This window comes from Pinus tabuliformis, chromosome 9, assembly GCF_031772625.1.
Source record: "Pinus tabuliformis cultivar Carrire ecotype Pingquan chromosome 9, CPIR1, whole genome shotgun sequence".
In the NCBI taxonomy this organism is placed as follows: Eukaryota; Viridiplantae; Streptophyta; class Pinopsida; order Pinales; family Pinaceae; genus Pinus; species Pinus tabuliformis.
The window spans coordinates 732,168,709-732,185,558 of NC_142307.1; positions in this window are offsets into that span (position 1 = coordinate 732,168,709).

The following is a 16,850-nucleotide window of genomic DNA, read 5'->3' on the forward strand; positions in this document are numbered from 1 at the left end:
AGTCGACAGTCAGTACCACACCTCTGATGGCAAACCTTGCTATCCCATCTATCCTAGGTTCAAACCCTATCATGACACCCACCACGAGTGGAACCTAGTACATTCCGGGTTCCACCCCTTTTGTGTCAGCCCCTGGACCTTCGACAAGTGATACATATAGTTCTCCTTATAATGCTCAATATAGCATGGTTAGCACAGGTCCCTTCAACCAACTCTATGGTTGGCATCCATTGTATAGTTCTAACCCCCAGATTCAGGTATATGGGGGCATAATTCCCAATATGCATATACCAATCGGGAGCGTAACAGTTCCCCCTCCATTTTCAGGTCTGCATGGTCAGTCATTGATTGACATGAACCCTCCTTATGTCAGTCAAGGACCTATGGTTAGTTATGTGGCGAGTGGGAACCCTCAACAAGGTCCCAATCAATCCATAGGGGCACCCTACTCACAATCTCAAATGAGTCAAGGGGGAACTCCTTATCCTGGGGGCACTTCCATCCCCTAGCCTAACAACCCCTATGGAAACCCATAGTACAATACCATACCCCAAGGCACTTACTATACCACACAACCTGTGTATAATATTGGAAACAACATGATGGGAGGACCACAAGGATCCTCAAGTCATATGTCATCGCCTTGGTCCGATTCAGGGGCATCAAACACCTTGTCTTTCTCAGAAATACTTGATATCCCCGACTTGTACAAACTCAGAAATGACCCCATATATCTCGAAGTTAGAAGGGAAACAAAGGGAGGATTTGGGTACACACATCACATCACCACCTATCATTTATGGTGTGTTTCTAACTCCATGGTGGATGATAGTATCCAGATATGGTTCTTTCCCCGCACCCTTACTAGCAATGTAGCCAAGTGGTACATTGAGTTACCACGTGTGTTAGTCAATACCTTTTCCACTTCCAGCTACCCATCCACTATGAAACTGGGATAGAACTCCTCACTTCCTTACATCAGGACACTACCACCCACATCTTTGATCATATACATGAATGGGGACGTAGGTGGAGGTTAGTCAAAGCTCCCCTCCCAAACTATCTATTAGGGGATTAGTTCTGCAAGTCTCTACTCCCCCAATCACTAAAGATGTCACCTTAGGTGGTGCGGTCACAGAAGACCAATCCATTCGTCGTGCCTAGCACTTAGATATGATATATTCATAGTCTGGAACTTTATACGACATCATTCCCAATGCCCCTCGCAACTCCAATGCTCCCTTTACTCAGCAACCCGGAGCGCACACCAATGGGATTATTGACGCAACCTTTGGGGCTGTTGTAAAACAACTCAATGGTCACATTTCCTAGATGTCAATTGACCCCTTAACCAAATCAACTGCTCTTTCTACCACCGCGAGAAACTTTGTATAGTCCACACAAAAACCTAGTGGTAAGAATAATAAGACTAAGAAAAAGACTACTCCTTCTGAAGATCAGTCAACAAAGGAGTACAACCTGAAGCAGAAAAAAATTTCACCCTCTAACGATGGAAAGGATAAACCTGCCAAATTCCCTTGCAAAATCTATGTTGAAGACCACATGACCTATCATTGTTTGCGTCTTCAGGAATGCATAGATTTCATTGCTAAAAGGGATACTGGCAGGACCCCTACTATCCTGAATAATCCTTTCCCTGCTCAGCACCACCACCACCTTATTACAAACCAACCCCAACCCCCACAAGGGGGCAATGACGGTTTGCAACATCCTTCAGCTGGTGAAGGACCATCTACCGTTTACACATTTGAAATGGTAGATCTACAAACCAGAGCCAAATCTTATGGAGCTCCAGTCGCTCATGCAGAGGAACTCTCCTCAAGTCAAAACCCACCGCCACCTAATGATCTTCATATCAAAAGTTCGGTTTCTGATCTTTTGATTCGCCCCCCTGAAGGAGCACTTCACTTCACAATGCACAATAAATCTACACGTGTTGCCCAAAACTACAGTATTGTAGAAGATTTGGCACAAGCATCGTCGACTATGTTGGTGCTCGAAGTATTACAAACCTGTCTAGCATAAAGGAAAAATCTACTTTCGGCAATTGGTGGTATTAACCCTCAGGATTCCATGCTTGCAATTTTCAACATGGAAAAATGTAAACCTCCCCTTTCACACCAGCTTCCATTTCAGGTGCAAATATTTTCAAAAGGGAAAGTAATACATAGAATTGTCATTGACAAAGGTGCTTCAACTTGCGTAATGTCAGCCTCATGTTGGCTCACTTTGGGTTCTCCAACCCTATCCCAGTCGTCAAATTCCCTTAAAGCTTTCAACGGCCACACTTTCATCCGAAAAGGTTACCTAGCTAGCTACCCCATCACCTTGAATGGGAGAATGGTAACGGTGAACATTGAAGTCGTAGATAGAAAGCTCGACTATAATCTATTGTTGGGTTGCAATTGGACTTACGCCATGACTGCCATTGTGTCTAATGTCTTTCACATCATCATATTTCCCTTCGATGGAAAGATAGTCACAATGGACCAGCTGTCCTTTTGTACCCCTGATTATTCCCCATCGCCCAGCGGCTCTGTACACTTAGTGGGTGGTGTACCTAACTCTTACATTAGTATCAGTACCAGTCTATTGAAGGGTTCTTTCCTAATGGGTTGTTTCCCTCTTCCACCGCCCACAATTCCACAAATGGTCAATATGGTTTCATCCATTCCTCACGAACTTACCGATCCTTAGATCCTATCAGCCCCTTCAGACATTACGGAGAACAAATTTCATTGTCAGCAATTGAATTGACCTACCAAGCCATTCAATCTACATCTAAATCTTTGGTCACTTTGGTCATGGCCAATTGTACCACCTCCCCTCCCATAACTACTCCTTCTTTCGATCTCCTCAATCAAGTCCAACCTTCGTAGGAAGCTATTAGAGAGATCATGAGTTTAGAAGAGCGACCTTGGGAGGACTCTCACCATTGTGTTTTGATATCTGATTCGAACATGATGCCTCTTCAAATATTGTCATTTGACACACCAAAATTTTTTCCTCACCTTACACAACTATCCAAACTTTGGACTCAGAAGGAAACATGGGCAATATTTCAAAGACATTTCTCGTCGATATTTCTATCAAGACAGGCATCATGGAAAATATACAGATTAGAGCCAACTGCAATCCTAAGGAAATTTCTAGCTTTACCTACCTTTTTAAGGACTTCCGCGATGTGAGGAAATGCAAGGCATAGACCCTTCTATTGTCAAGCATGAGATCAAGAAGCATCGAGCATTCTTTTTATGGTATTTTTCTTGCTCGTTAATCTGAAAAAGCCTCAAGTCTCCTTCTTTGGGCTCGTTAAACTACCACGAAGAAGATCGAGCATTCTTTTTATTGTATTTTTCTTGCTCGTTAATCCAAAAAACCTCGAGTCTACTTCTTTGGTCTCATTAAACTGCTATAAAGAAGATATAAGAACTTTGTTTTATGGGATGTGTAGAGCATTGGGAAGGTATGTTTTAATAAATGATTTAGTGATGTTTTAAGCAATAGTTGTAATCTTTTCTTTATTATAAAGTAGGGGAAATGCAAAGACAACGAGTCTAAAATGATCCAATCACTAACAGTTGTCTTCTCTACGCAGGAAAAGGTAAAAGCAGGAAGGCGCAATGCGAAACGGGGATTTGACGAGAAGATAACGGCTGTCCCTCCAATTCTAAATAAGGTTCAGACCAGGTCGAGTAAATCAAGGGAGATCAGTCCGAAACGAGATGAAGGACTGCCAGTTCGGAATTACAGGCCGAGTAAAGGAAAGCGTTAACAATTTAGCGGATCCCTCAGGATCTTCGATCCTGAGGGATCGCTATGATCAATCGTTTTGTCGACCGATGAACTCCGCCGTTAATTGTATAAAAGGAGGGTAGCATTGAAACTAGGAGATGACTTTTGTATCTTTAACTTTCTGTTCATGAATTTTATTATCAGTTGAACTCAAACTATTGAGTCTCTCGGAGACTTAGTTTTGTACTCTCATTGATGCGTTAATATAATATCTCGGTGTTAATTTCTCCGTGTGTCTGAAGTAGTTTACGGCAGTGCGCCATTGGAAGCTTTGGGCCCGGCTCCAACGGACACTGGCTGATTGTACCATTACAATTCTGCTTTGTGCGGTTTGTTTCTCATAATCTGTTATGGTTACATGTTGTTTCATATTTATTCATCTGTAGCTTTCCTGTTATAAATCTCTGTAATAAAGTATTCTTCGCATACTGTTGATCTGAGTTGTTTGCACTAATTACAGAATTCATAAGTGGAATATTTCAGCTACAGGTGATTGAGGTTAATGGATTGTTGGTGACTATTGCAGATCGTGTACATATGATTGACGTTTCCTGTCTTTAATGATTTGCTGTTCCATTTGATATATATATGATTGACGTTTCCTGTCTTTGATAATTTGTTGTTCCATTTGATCAAGCTACAAACCTGTATAAATGATTGCTTTCCTTTTTGTATGCAAGTGTGTGCCAAGGATTGGAAGTGTAGACCTCGCGAGACTTAGTTTCTTTATTGCCGTTCCATTTATTGCCGTTCCATTTACTGCCGTTCCTTTTATTGCTGTTCCATTTCTGAAGTTGCTGTTTCATTCTGTTTTCTTGCTGTTCCTTTCGCTTGCGTTTATTGAAGTGGCATGAGAGGAGGTTCAAGACTGTTGTGAGATACAGCAGACGCTATAATCCTCCCAGATCATGATCCATACTCCTTCATCAGTTTCTAGGGGGATAGGTTATTAATTCCATACCCTCGACCGACGAAGTTGCTGCGTGTGTGATTTCTTTATGCAAAAGTAATTTAGCATTAGCATCCGTTTACTCTTGTATTCTTTAGATCTATACTACGAAGCATTATCCTGACAAATAGCCTCAAATTAAGATGTCCCTTACAATAACAAAATGCTCCCGGATTGACTTGTAATGTGAGATAACTAGAGGTGAAAAAGACCCTTGTTACAGCTCCACATTTTGGCGCCGTTGCCGGGGAAGGGGCATAGCCATTTGTTTTTTAACAGGGTAGTGTGTGAATCTGTTAGGGGAGAACTGGATTTTAAAAACGAAAGGTAAGAACCTGCGTGCGGAGCATGTAAAAGCCCTGCTCCACCGTCCGCTTTCCTAGCAGAATTGATTTAGTAATTTAATTGGAGTGCATGACTAAGCAGAAAAAGCCAGAAAAGAATCAAAAGCCTCCATCCAAAACCGAAAAAGCCAAGGGGTCGGCGACCCTTGGACGAAAGACCTTTATAGACGAAATTTACAAGAAAGCCGGATCTCCGCCATCAGTAGGTTATAAGAAAGTAAACTTTAAACAACCTGCTAGTTCCCTTCAGGCCTCAGAATTACCATCTGAAGCCTTTGCGGAGGTGCACAGTCAGACAGAGGAGCAGGACTTTCAAGAATTTGACAATTCGACTCCTGGACCAGTGCACGAAGGAAATTTTAGTAACCTTTGCGAAGGAGAAGGAGAAACAGGGGAAATCGAGGAACCTAGATCTCCTATTGAACTAAACCAGCCTTTAAATAGTCCGGATAAAGGAAGCGCTGCAAAAATCCTTGTTGAGGGAATTCATTCACCTCAGACCGTAGGGGCCATCATTATCCCTGATAAAGGGAGTGCTGTAAAAACAGTTCCTGCTAAGATTACCCCTCCTCAACCAAGGAATACTCTATTGGAAATTCCTGAAGATTACTGGCATATATTTGATTCCATGGCACAGAATCAGCCAAATACCCAAACCTCTACTTTGCAATATCCCATAGTAGATTCTGCTGCGAATGCACCAATGAAGGCAATTCCGCTTCAACATATCCCGACGTTTCATGGACTCACATCAGAAGACCCTGATGCGTTTCTATTCGAATTTGATGTGTTATGCAGGGGGTACGATTACACCACTGATCCCCAGAAGCTAAAGATGTTTCCCTCTACCTTGAAGGGAGCAGCTCTGAGATGGTTCATGGGTCTAGGTGGTGGAGTCATAAACAATTGGGACGAAATGAAAGCGGCCTTCTTAAAAAAATATCAGGATTATTGTAGATCAAGAGAACTAAAGGATGAAATATTTCAAATGTCTGCCAGACCAAATGAAACTTTAGAAGAATATGTAGAACGTTTCCAATATAACTTGCAGAGATCTCCATATGCATCGTTACCTCTACCCGATAACGTGTTGAAAACTGCATTAATTAGAGGTATGAAGGAGCAATGGATTGAAACATTGAATATTATGGGAAAAGGAGACATTTATCAGGAAAATTTTGCTGACATCATTGATCTGTGTATCAGGAGCTCAAGAGGCAGCACACGGATAAAACCAGCAGAATATGATCGCTTCACTAGAGACAATCGAACATCAACAGAAGGAGTATCACGAGTGGAACTTGGAAATCTGTTAGAGAATTTTAAAACTGATATCATGGGGACATTAACAACACAGCTTGATATTGTGCAGGCTAAACAGAAGCAAGCAGAAGCGGAACAGAATCTGGCAATTTTCTGCCCACGATGCAGGAAGAAACATAGCCAGAAAGAATGCCCGCTCGATACAGTTCAAATATGTGTTATTTGTACCAAGGACCATCCGACTGAAAGTTGTCCCTCGCTCCCTGGTTTAAAGGCGGTGTACAAAGAAGCAGAAGAGGAACCAGAATCAGCATACTTTATCAACCAGCGTCGTCAATGGCAACCTAGGCAACCTGGTATGTTTCAAGATCCCTCCTCTTCTTTTCAATCTCCGCAATTTAATGCTCAGCAACAGAATATGTGGCAAAATCAGTCTCAGCACCCGTTTTCAAATTGGCCGCCTCAAATGTTTCCTACTCCGAACCCTTGGATGAACCAAGCTGGTTGGCCAAACTTTCCTTATCCTCCGCCATATTGGCCAAATAGTTCATATCCTCCGCAGTGGACCCCTTCCACTTCGCAAAGTTCACCCTGGCAGAGCAACTGGCCAAGATCGGCATATCAAACGCCAGGATCAATTCCGCTCCCTCAACCAACTCTGCGAGCCTTGCAACAAAATCCCCAGCCCAACCTAAGACCGCAGCTCCCAGCCCAACCCAACCCGAACCCAAATAATCGGCCAGTTCAATCTCTTCAAATTATAGAATCTTCCGAGATTGAATCTGCTCTGCAGGAGTGCAATGATCTTCAGTTGAGATCTGGGCGAATAATAGAAACTGAGGGACATAGAACCGCTCATATTGAAAACCAGTTACCGATAGAACAACCGTTGCAACAAGAAGAAGTAAGTAAAGACCAAGTTCATCAGCAAGTACTTACATCTTCTCCACCTTTCCCAGAACGACTGGCCATTCCAAGACAAATGCAATATCCGGATTTTGATATTCTGGGAGAACTCCAAAACTTGTATATAAGAATTCCATTCCTTCAGGCTATACAGGACATCCCCATATATGCAAAAACCATAAAAGACCTGTGTAGCAGAAAAACAAAAAGAAATATAACCCCTAACCCTAGAGTCCAGGTAGTCGGCACCTTATCCGACCTCTTATCAGGGAAAGAAACACCAATTAAATATGAGGATCCTGGAAACCCAATTGTCACTGTTCAAGTCTGTGGGCAGACCCTGACCAACGTTTTAGTAGATCTAGGGGCTGCGATTAACATCCTGACAACATCAACCTGCCAGAAGCTTGGAATCACATCGGTAGAGCCTACTTCCACTTTACTAGAACTAGCTGACCGATCAGTAATAAGACCAGAAGGCACCTTGTATGATGTCATGGTTTCAGTGGACTCTTGGGAATACCCGACCGATTTTCTGGTGATTAATCCCAAAACTAGACTAGATGGACATCCGCTAATTCTAGGTAGACCATGGCTCGCTACTGCTGACGCCTACATTGGATGCCGGCAGGGAAAAATGACCATAACCAGAGGACCGGATATCAAAAATTTAATCTTGTACCTGCCAGCCCAGCCAAGCATCACACCTCATATATCGATGACCAATCTGCACCCTGCCTCATATATTACTGATAATATTAGACCACCATTAACAGTTCAGGAAGCGCTAGATTTTAAAGATCAAACAGAAGATGATGCCATCAATAAATTCATTAATCAAACAGAGTCCACATCGTATACACAATGCTTTATGATAAAAGCGGCATTTGATAACGAATTAGAGGAAGATCCTCTAAAAGATGACAATGACCCAAATATACCTGTAACCTCTGTTGCTAACAGCAAAGTAATACAAATTGAACCGGGCAAAACTTTAAACATTAACGCTAATCTGACACCTGAACAAGAGACCAAACTCATCCAGCTCCTACGAAAGTATCAGGAGGCATTTGCTTGGGACTATCCCGATATGAAAGGGATTGATCCCCAGCTATGTACACATCGTATCTATATCGAGAAAGATGCAAGACCAGTTCGCCAACCACAGAGAAGACTCAATCCCCATTTAAAAGATGTTGTAAAAGATGAGCTGCAGAAATTATTAGACGTTAATTTTATTTATCCTATTTCTGACAGCAAATGGGTCTCCCCACTTGTGGTAGTACCTAAAAAGAACGGGAAATGGAGGATCTGCGTTGATTACAGAGAATTAAACAAAGCTACACAAAAAGATCACTTCCCTCTCCCTTTCATAGACCAGGTATTGGACACCTTAGCAGGCAAGAAATTTTTTTCTTTCTTGGATGGCTTCAGCGGATATAACCAGATTCAGATCGCCCCTGAAGACCAGGACAAGACTACCTTTACTTGCCCCTGGGGAATGTTCGCATACCGAGTCTTACCCTTTGGATTATGTAATGCTCCGGCCACATTCCAACGGGCTGTTCTTAGCATCTTCGCAGATTTAATTAATGATGGATTGGAAGTCTATATGGATGATTTCACACCATATGGAGATGACTTTGATCCAGCCCTGGACACTCTCGAAAAAGTTCTAGAGCGTTGCATTGCTACCAGGCTTTGCTTGAGTCACGAAAAATGTTACATGATGATGACAGAAGGACTCATTCTGGGACATCACATCTCAGCAGCTGGCATTCAGGTAGACCCGGCTAAAATTCAAATACTCATGCTTATCCCAACCCCCACTAATCAAACAGAGGTACGCAGTTTTCTTGGTTTTTCTGGGTATTATAGATGATTTATACAACATTACTCACGTATTGCCGCACCTCTACATGCATTAACTGGAAATGTTGATTTTTTGTGGACAGAAAAATGTGATCGAGCCTTCACAGAGTTAAAGAAGTTGCTATCTACAGCTCCAGTTCTCAGAGGACCTAATTGGAACTTACCATTCCAAATTTCAACCGACGCCTCAGACACAGCAATCGGTGTAGTGTTGGGCCAAGAAGAAGAGAAAAGACCATACGCTATCTATTACATCAGCAAAAATTTGGCTCTGGCTGAATTAAATTACACTGTTACCGAAAAAGAATTTTTAGCTGTGATACATGCTATTAATAAATTTAGACACTATATTACAGGCTATCCCGTTATTTTGTTTACAGACCATTCTGCTATTAGGTATTTAGCAAATAAGCCTGTTACAAATGGAAGAATAACCAGGTGGTTGATCTTGTTGCAGGAATTCGACATTACAATCAGAGACCGACCAGGGAAGGAGAACCCTGTAGCTGATTTTCTTTCACGAATACCAAAAGCAGTTGAAACAGCAGCAGTTGAGGACCAATTCCCAGATGAACACTTATTTGCAGTCGCTGTTCAGACTCCCTGGTACGCTGATGTGGCTAATTATCTTGCAGTGGGTAAGCTTCCAAAACATTTAACTCCCAACGAACGGAAACAGATCGTTGCAATCGATTTTCGTGGGTTGGGGGCTATCTATTTCACACAGGCGCAGATATGGAAATCAGAAGATGTATTCGAGAAGACGAAATCTTTGATATCTTGAAAGCCTGCCATGACGGGCCATGTGGAGGACATTTCGCTGAACGAAGGACAGCACACAAAGTATTACAAACGGGATATTACTGGCCTACAATCTTCAAAGATGCCAAAAAATTTGTCCAGGCCTGTGATAGTTGTCAGCGTGTAGGATGACCTGGCCCAGCAGACGAAATGCCTTTGCGGCCTCAATTGGTGATTGAACCTTTCGAATGCTGGGCTCTGGACTTTGTCGGACCCATCAACCCCCCGTCAAACCAAAAAACTTACATTCTGGTGGCAACTGAATATGTTACCAAATGGGTTGAGGCGGAGGCATTACCCAGAGCTACAGAGGAGTCGGTAATTCAGTTCTTGTTCCATTTGTTTGTACGTTATGGTCTCCCAAGGGAAGTGGTTACAGATGGAGGACCACAATTTGTGGGACATAAATTAGCTGCAACACTCAATAACCATCACATACATCACAAAATTACTACCCCATACCATCCGCAGGCAAATGGGCAAGTCGAGAACAGTAATAAGATAATAGAGTCCATCTTGACAAAAACTGTTGCCTCACACCGCCGCGATTGGGCCGCCCGACTACCGGAGGCACTGTGGGCTTATCGAACCACATGGAGAAGTACCACTGGCTATTCACCATATCACTTAGTGTTTGGAAAGCAACCCATTTTTCCTATAGAATTTGAGATCCAAACCCTGCGAACTGCCCAAGAAGTCGGATTAGATTTAAGTGAAGCACAGAAAAATCGATTACAGCAAATTAATGAGTTGGACGAAACAAGGCTCGCTGCATTACAGAATACAGCACTCATCCAGCAGCAGCGAGCCAAATGGCATGATGCGCTCATCAAAAATAAGATATTTCACGAAGGAGACTGGGCTCTGTTATATGATTCTAGATTTCAGGATTTCCCGGGGAAGCTTCAGACTCGATGGTTGGGACCATACGAGATTCAAAAAGTCCATGACAATGGGACCCTTACTTTGATTACAATCGATGGATCTGGATATACATTTAAGGTAAACGGCCACCGAGTTCGTCTGTATCGCAAACCGCTCACTCGGGAATCATTTTGCCAGCAGTTACGCCAAGATACTAACATCAAGATTATGGGAGAGGAAGCAAAAACTTCCTCCCCTATAGATTCGTAAGAATTTCATTCTTTATTACCACATTTTGTATATAAGATTGTAAATTTTGTACATATGTTTCAACTGTGTGTTTTGCTGTTCCTTTTCAAAAGGAACAGCACTTGTGTGTTTTGCTGTTCCTTTTCAAAAGGAACAGCACTAGTGTGTTTTGCTGTTCCTTTTTCAAAAGGAACAGCACTGGTGTGTTTTGCTGTTCCTTTTCAAAAGGAACAACACTTGTGTGTCTTGCTGTTCCTTTTCAAAAGGAACAGCACTTGCGTGTTTTTGCTGTTCCTTTTCAAAAGGAACAGCACTTGTGTGTTTTGCTGTTCCTTTTCAAAAGGAACAGCACTTGTGTGTTTTGCTGTTCCTTTTCAAAAGGAACAACACTTGCGTGTTTTGCTGTTCCTTTTCAAAAGGAACAGCACTTGCGTGTTTTGCTGTTCCTTTGTGTGTTTTTCTGTTCCTTTTCAAAAGGAACGCCACCCTTGAGTTTTGCTGTTCCTTTCCAAAAGGAACAACACTTTTTGAATTTTTGCTGTTCCTTTCCAAAAGGAACAGCACTTTTGAATTTTTGCTGTTCCTTTTCAAAAGGAACAGCACTTCTGAATTTTCTTATTCCGTTTAAGGAGCAACATTTGTGTGTTTTTTTCAATCTTTTTTTTGCTTTTGTTATCTTAGGACATTGCATCAAAAAGAACCCTCCCACCCTCCCTTGTAAGAAAGAAATAGTATGCCCTCGTCCTTTCTATAAGAAGAAAACATTGTCCCGAGGCCATAAGTAGCAGCTATATATTTATGCAACAAATATAAAAGGCATGATATATCAAGATCAGCACATCATAAATCGCTATCTATAACAGCCCTAGTATTGATGCAACAAAGGAGGGAACCATACACTCATCATGCTTTCAGCCATCAGTCTCACTTCCTCTGCCCTGTTGGAAAACTTTATCATGTTACGTTCCTACAATTTTCTTTATTATTACTTGGAAATAAGAATAGAAAATTTATATCTTCCTATTGGGATAACAAGACTTCTTCCGCCATTCCCACTCTTAAGGAGGGCTGAACCACCCTTATGTGTAACTATACAAGAGCAAAAGAAAAAGCAGCAGAACCAAAAGAAATTATTTGTCAAATGTAGGATAGGGGGTTTCATTAAGAACCAGCCTACTATGATCATAAGATTGGAAGCGAAGTGGCATTCCCATTATGGCCACCACACCAGGGATATGGTCCAACAGGTTCATTATATAAACAAACCTTGGAACAGGGGGTCTCATCATGAGCCAGCCTGCCCACGTTTCGCGCCTCTCTGGTGAATGGCGTCATGGTTATCTGGTTACCAAGCCAGCATGATGGCCTGCATGTTGACAAGAATTGCTCTTCAAAACTACACAAAGGACTATGGTTCCGGGGTGAAATAAACAACTCTGCCACGGTTATAAACATCGGTCGGCAGCAGAGCTCTGTTAATGGTATCGGAGTCAAAACATATACACCAATTTGGATCTTATTAAATCTTTCTTTCTATCCTTGTAATAATTATATCTTACACCTTAATGGATACGTCACATGACCATTTATCATTACCAATTATGGCAAAGGCATTGACTATGACAATCTCAGACTTTCCATGAGTGCTAGACGTCCTATCCTTATGTTCTGCATCACATCACGAAGGCTTATGTTAAACGCGATCTATCTGTCGCATCGATCTCGGTATTTCTTTGTCTAATCTGAAACATGGCAAAATTTTAAAAGCTGCTCTATTATGACTCGGTGATGGAATGACCGCCTTCTTCTATTTGACAGCTGGGGCAGCATATCATTTCGCGCGGGGGGGAGGTGACTTCATTACTCCGCCGGCCACGTGTTAACACATCATTCGAAAATGATATGATACGGAGGTACGATATGCGTTAACGGCATGACAATGCTATTTTTTGAAAAAAGTTGTTATTTATGATCAATTATTCATGCATGCTCTGTATCTTTTCTTTTTGCCGCAATTACGTTCTTTGCATTGCTGTTCCATCTAGACCCTGAAACAGAACCATGGGGGGAAAGTCTATCAGAAGCGAGCCGAGCGAGCTCATAGTTTCCGAAGCCGCTCGGAAGATCTTAGAGAAAGCAGGGTGGTTAACTTATTTTGGCCGCCTGCGCAAATCAAACGAAAAAGTGGCCATGGAATTCCTGCAGAATTTGCAGGAAGAACACTCAGTGGTAGGTGGGAAGCAGATAGCAGTCACGAAGGAAATAATCGCAGAAGTAACCGGATTACCAGACTTAGGTCCAATATGGACAACAAAGAAAGAAAGACTGCAAAAGATCGTAGAACTCTTCCAAGATGAAGGGCAGGTGCCCCCATTCAGATTAACACTATTAATGATTTTATTGATTGTTGCAAACATTATGGGGTTAAGGTCCAACGATTATTATGCGAATTTTATTTGCACAATATGGTGCTTGAGCAGGAAACTGATCTAAACCCTGGCCCCTTTGTGGGGGATATACAGCTGCAAGCCTTTGTTTCATTTGGGGTCAACCAGTTAAAATGGCTCAGGGCTTACAATGCCTTTCAGAGGCAGGAGCATAGCCTGGATCTATGGGTCAGGGCTGAGCCTCGAGATCCAGTTCGCCTATGGCAATCACATAAAAGCCTTATGAGAAACCCTGGCGTTATGAAACTACTAGGACCCATGCATGAGGAGTTGATCCGAAATAGCTTAGAATACTTCCTGGTTATTAAAGATTCCGCCTTGGAGGCTGCCAAATTCCGTTATCGGATTTCCACCCCAAGCATCCAGCTCAGGGAGCCCTTCAGATATGAGAACTTTGAGCTGGCTGCTGAACGATTGCCTTTTTATGGCCAGTGCATTCTGCAAGCTGGACCATCATGGTTAGGATATCGGTTCCGTAGCCCAATTATCTGGCACCCTGCACCAGGGTACCAGGCCTCGTATGATATGCCTGCAGATCAGTTGCATTATTTCTTTGATAAGCTGGTTGCCTATCATGGTTGCAGACCCCCTCATGAAGTACCCTCTCCAGCCTATTCTCTTACTGCTCTCCATGTTAATTATAACGGTTTCATGAGGCCATGAAACAAAGTAAGTCGGGGGGTGTGTAGAGCATTGGGAAGGTATGTTTTAATAAATGATTTAGTGATGTTTTAAGCAATAGTTGTAATCTTTTCTTTATTATAAAGTAGGGGAAATGCAAAGACAACGAGTCTAAAATGATCCAATCACTAACAGTTGTCTTCTCTACGCAGGAAAAGGTAAAAGCAGGAAGGCGCAATGCGAAACGGGGATTTGACGAGAAGATAACGGCTGTCCCTCCAATTCTAAATAAGGTTCAGACCAGGTCGAGTAAATCAAGGGAGATCAGTCCGAAACGAGATGAAGGACTGCCAGTTCGGAATTACAGGCCGAGTAAAGGAAAGCGTTAACAGTTTAGCGGATCCCTCAGGATCTTCGATCCTGAGGGATCGCTACGATCAATCGTTTTGTCGACCGATGAACTCCGCCGTTAATTGTATAAAAGGAGGGTAGCATTGAAACTAGGAGATGACTTTTGTATCTTTAACTTTCTGTTCATGAATTTTATTATCAGTTGAACTCAGACTATTGAGTCTCTCGGAGACTTAGTTTTGTACTCTCATTGATGCGTTAATATAATATCTCGGTGTTAATTTCTCCGTGCGTCTGAAGTAGTTTACGGCAGTGCGCCATTGGAAGCTTTGGGCCCGGCTCCAACGGACACTGGCTGATTGTACCATTACAATTCTGCTTTGTGTGGTTTGTTTCTCATAATCTGTTATGGTTACATGTTGTTTCATATTTATTCATCTGTAGCTTTCCTGTTATAAATCTCTGTAATAAAGGATTCTTCGCATACTGTTGATCTGAGTTGTTTGCACTAATTACAGAATTCATAAGTGGAATATTTCAGCTACAGGTGATTGAGGTTAATGGATTGTTGGTGACTATTGCAGATCGTGTACATATGATTGACGTTTCCTGTCTTTAATGATTTGCTGTTCCATTTGATATATATATGATTGATGTTTCCTGTCTTTGATAATTTGCTGTTCCATTTGATCAAGCTACAAACCTGTATAAATGATTGCTTTCCTTTTTGTATGCAAGTGTGTGCCAAGGATTGGAAGTGTAGACCTCGCGAGACTTAGTTTCTTTATTGCCGTTCCATTTATTGCCGTTCCATTTACTGCCGTTCCTTTTATTGCTGTTCCATTTCTGAAGTTGCTGTTTCATTCTGTTTTCTTGCTGTTCCTTTCGCTTGCGTTTATTGAAGTGGCATGAGAGGAGGTTCAAGACTGTTGTGAGATACAGCAGACGCTATAATGCTCCCAGATCATGATCCATACTCCTTCATCAGTTTCTAGGGGGATAGGTTATTAATTCCATACCCTCGACCGACGAAGTTGCTGCGTGTGTGATTTCTTTATGCAAAAGTAATTTAGCATTAGCATCCGTTTACTCTTGTATTCTTTAGATCTATACTACGAAGCATTATCCTGACAAATAGCCTCAAATTAAGATGTCCCTTACAATAACAAAACGCTCCCGGATTGACTTGTAATGTGAGATAACTAGAGGTGAAAAAGACCCTTGTTACAGCTCCACAGGATGTTTGCTCTCTCTAAAACTGAAAAATCCTCGAGTTTTTCATCATCGGGCTCATTAAACACTTACAACGATGGTCCGAGCAACTCTTTTTCCCTCTTTTTCTAGCTCATTAAATTGAAAAAGATTGATTGAGCATTCTTTTTGGGGACCTTTTTCTCGCTCATAATATCAAAAAAACCTGAGTTCCTTCTTCAATCTCGTTAAAAACTTATGAAGAAGCTCTGAGCATTCTTTTTAGTAACTTTTCTCGCTCGTTAAATCGAAAAAACCCCAAGTTTTCATCAGTGGGCTCGTTAAACACTTAAGACGATGATATGATAACTTTCTTTTTTGGGACTATTTCTTGCTCTTAAATCGAAAAATCCCTGAGTTTTTCGCTTCTTCTGGCTCATTAAATCTACGAAGAAGGAATGAGTAGTTATTTTACCTCTTTTTCCTCCCTCACTAAATTGAAAAAGATACCTTGAGTTTTCTTCTTTTGACTCATTAAAATTTGATGAAGGTATTGAAATTTTCGTCGCGTGACTCATTAAAATTTCACGAGGAATATCAAGTTTACTCTGTCTCCTCGTCCACGTAACAAAATTAGGAAAACATATATTGAGCATAGGTTTCTCTTTATCTAGACTCAGTAGATTATCTTATGGAAAAGGAACCATTCCAGGTATACTATTAAACCTTTGTCACACTCGATTAAAAACTATGATAAAGGGACCACCTTGGAGTCATTCTTTACGATCTTTTCATACACTCGAATTATCAAAAGACCACTGAGTTGTCTCTTTTGGACTCATTAAATTACACAGATGAGGAATAGAGTCGCTCTTTTTACAATCCTTTTCATACTCTTAAAACATGAAAATATCAACGAGTTTTCCTATCTGGACTCATTAAACTAATCAGATCAGGCATAGAGTCACTCTTTTTACGATCCTTTTTAGACTCTTAAAACATGAAAATATCGACGAGTTTACCCGTTTGGACTCACTAAACTAATCAAATGGGGAAAGTGGACAATACAATTACATTAGGTTGCATATTATGAAGTTTTTTGGTAGCAATCACTCCCTTGACATGGCACTCCCTCAGATAAACCTTCCTTGTGAGAACCTCTCAATATGAATCTTA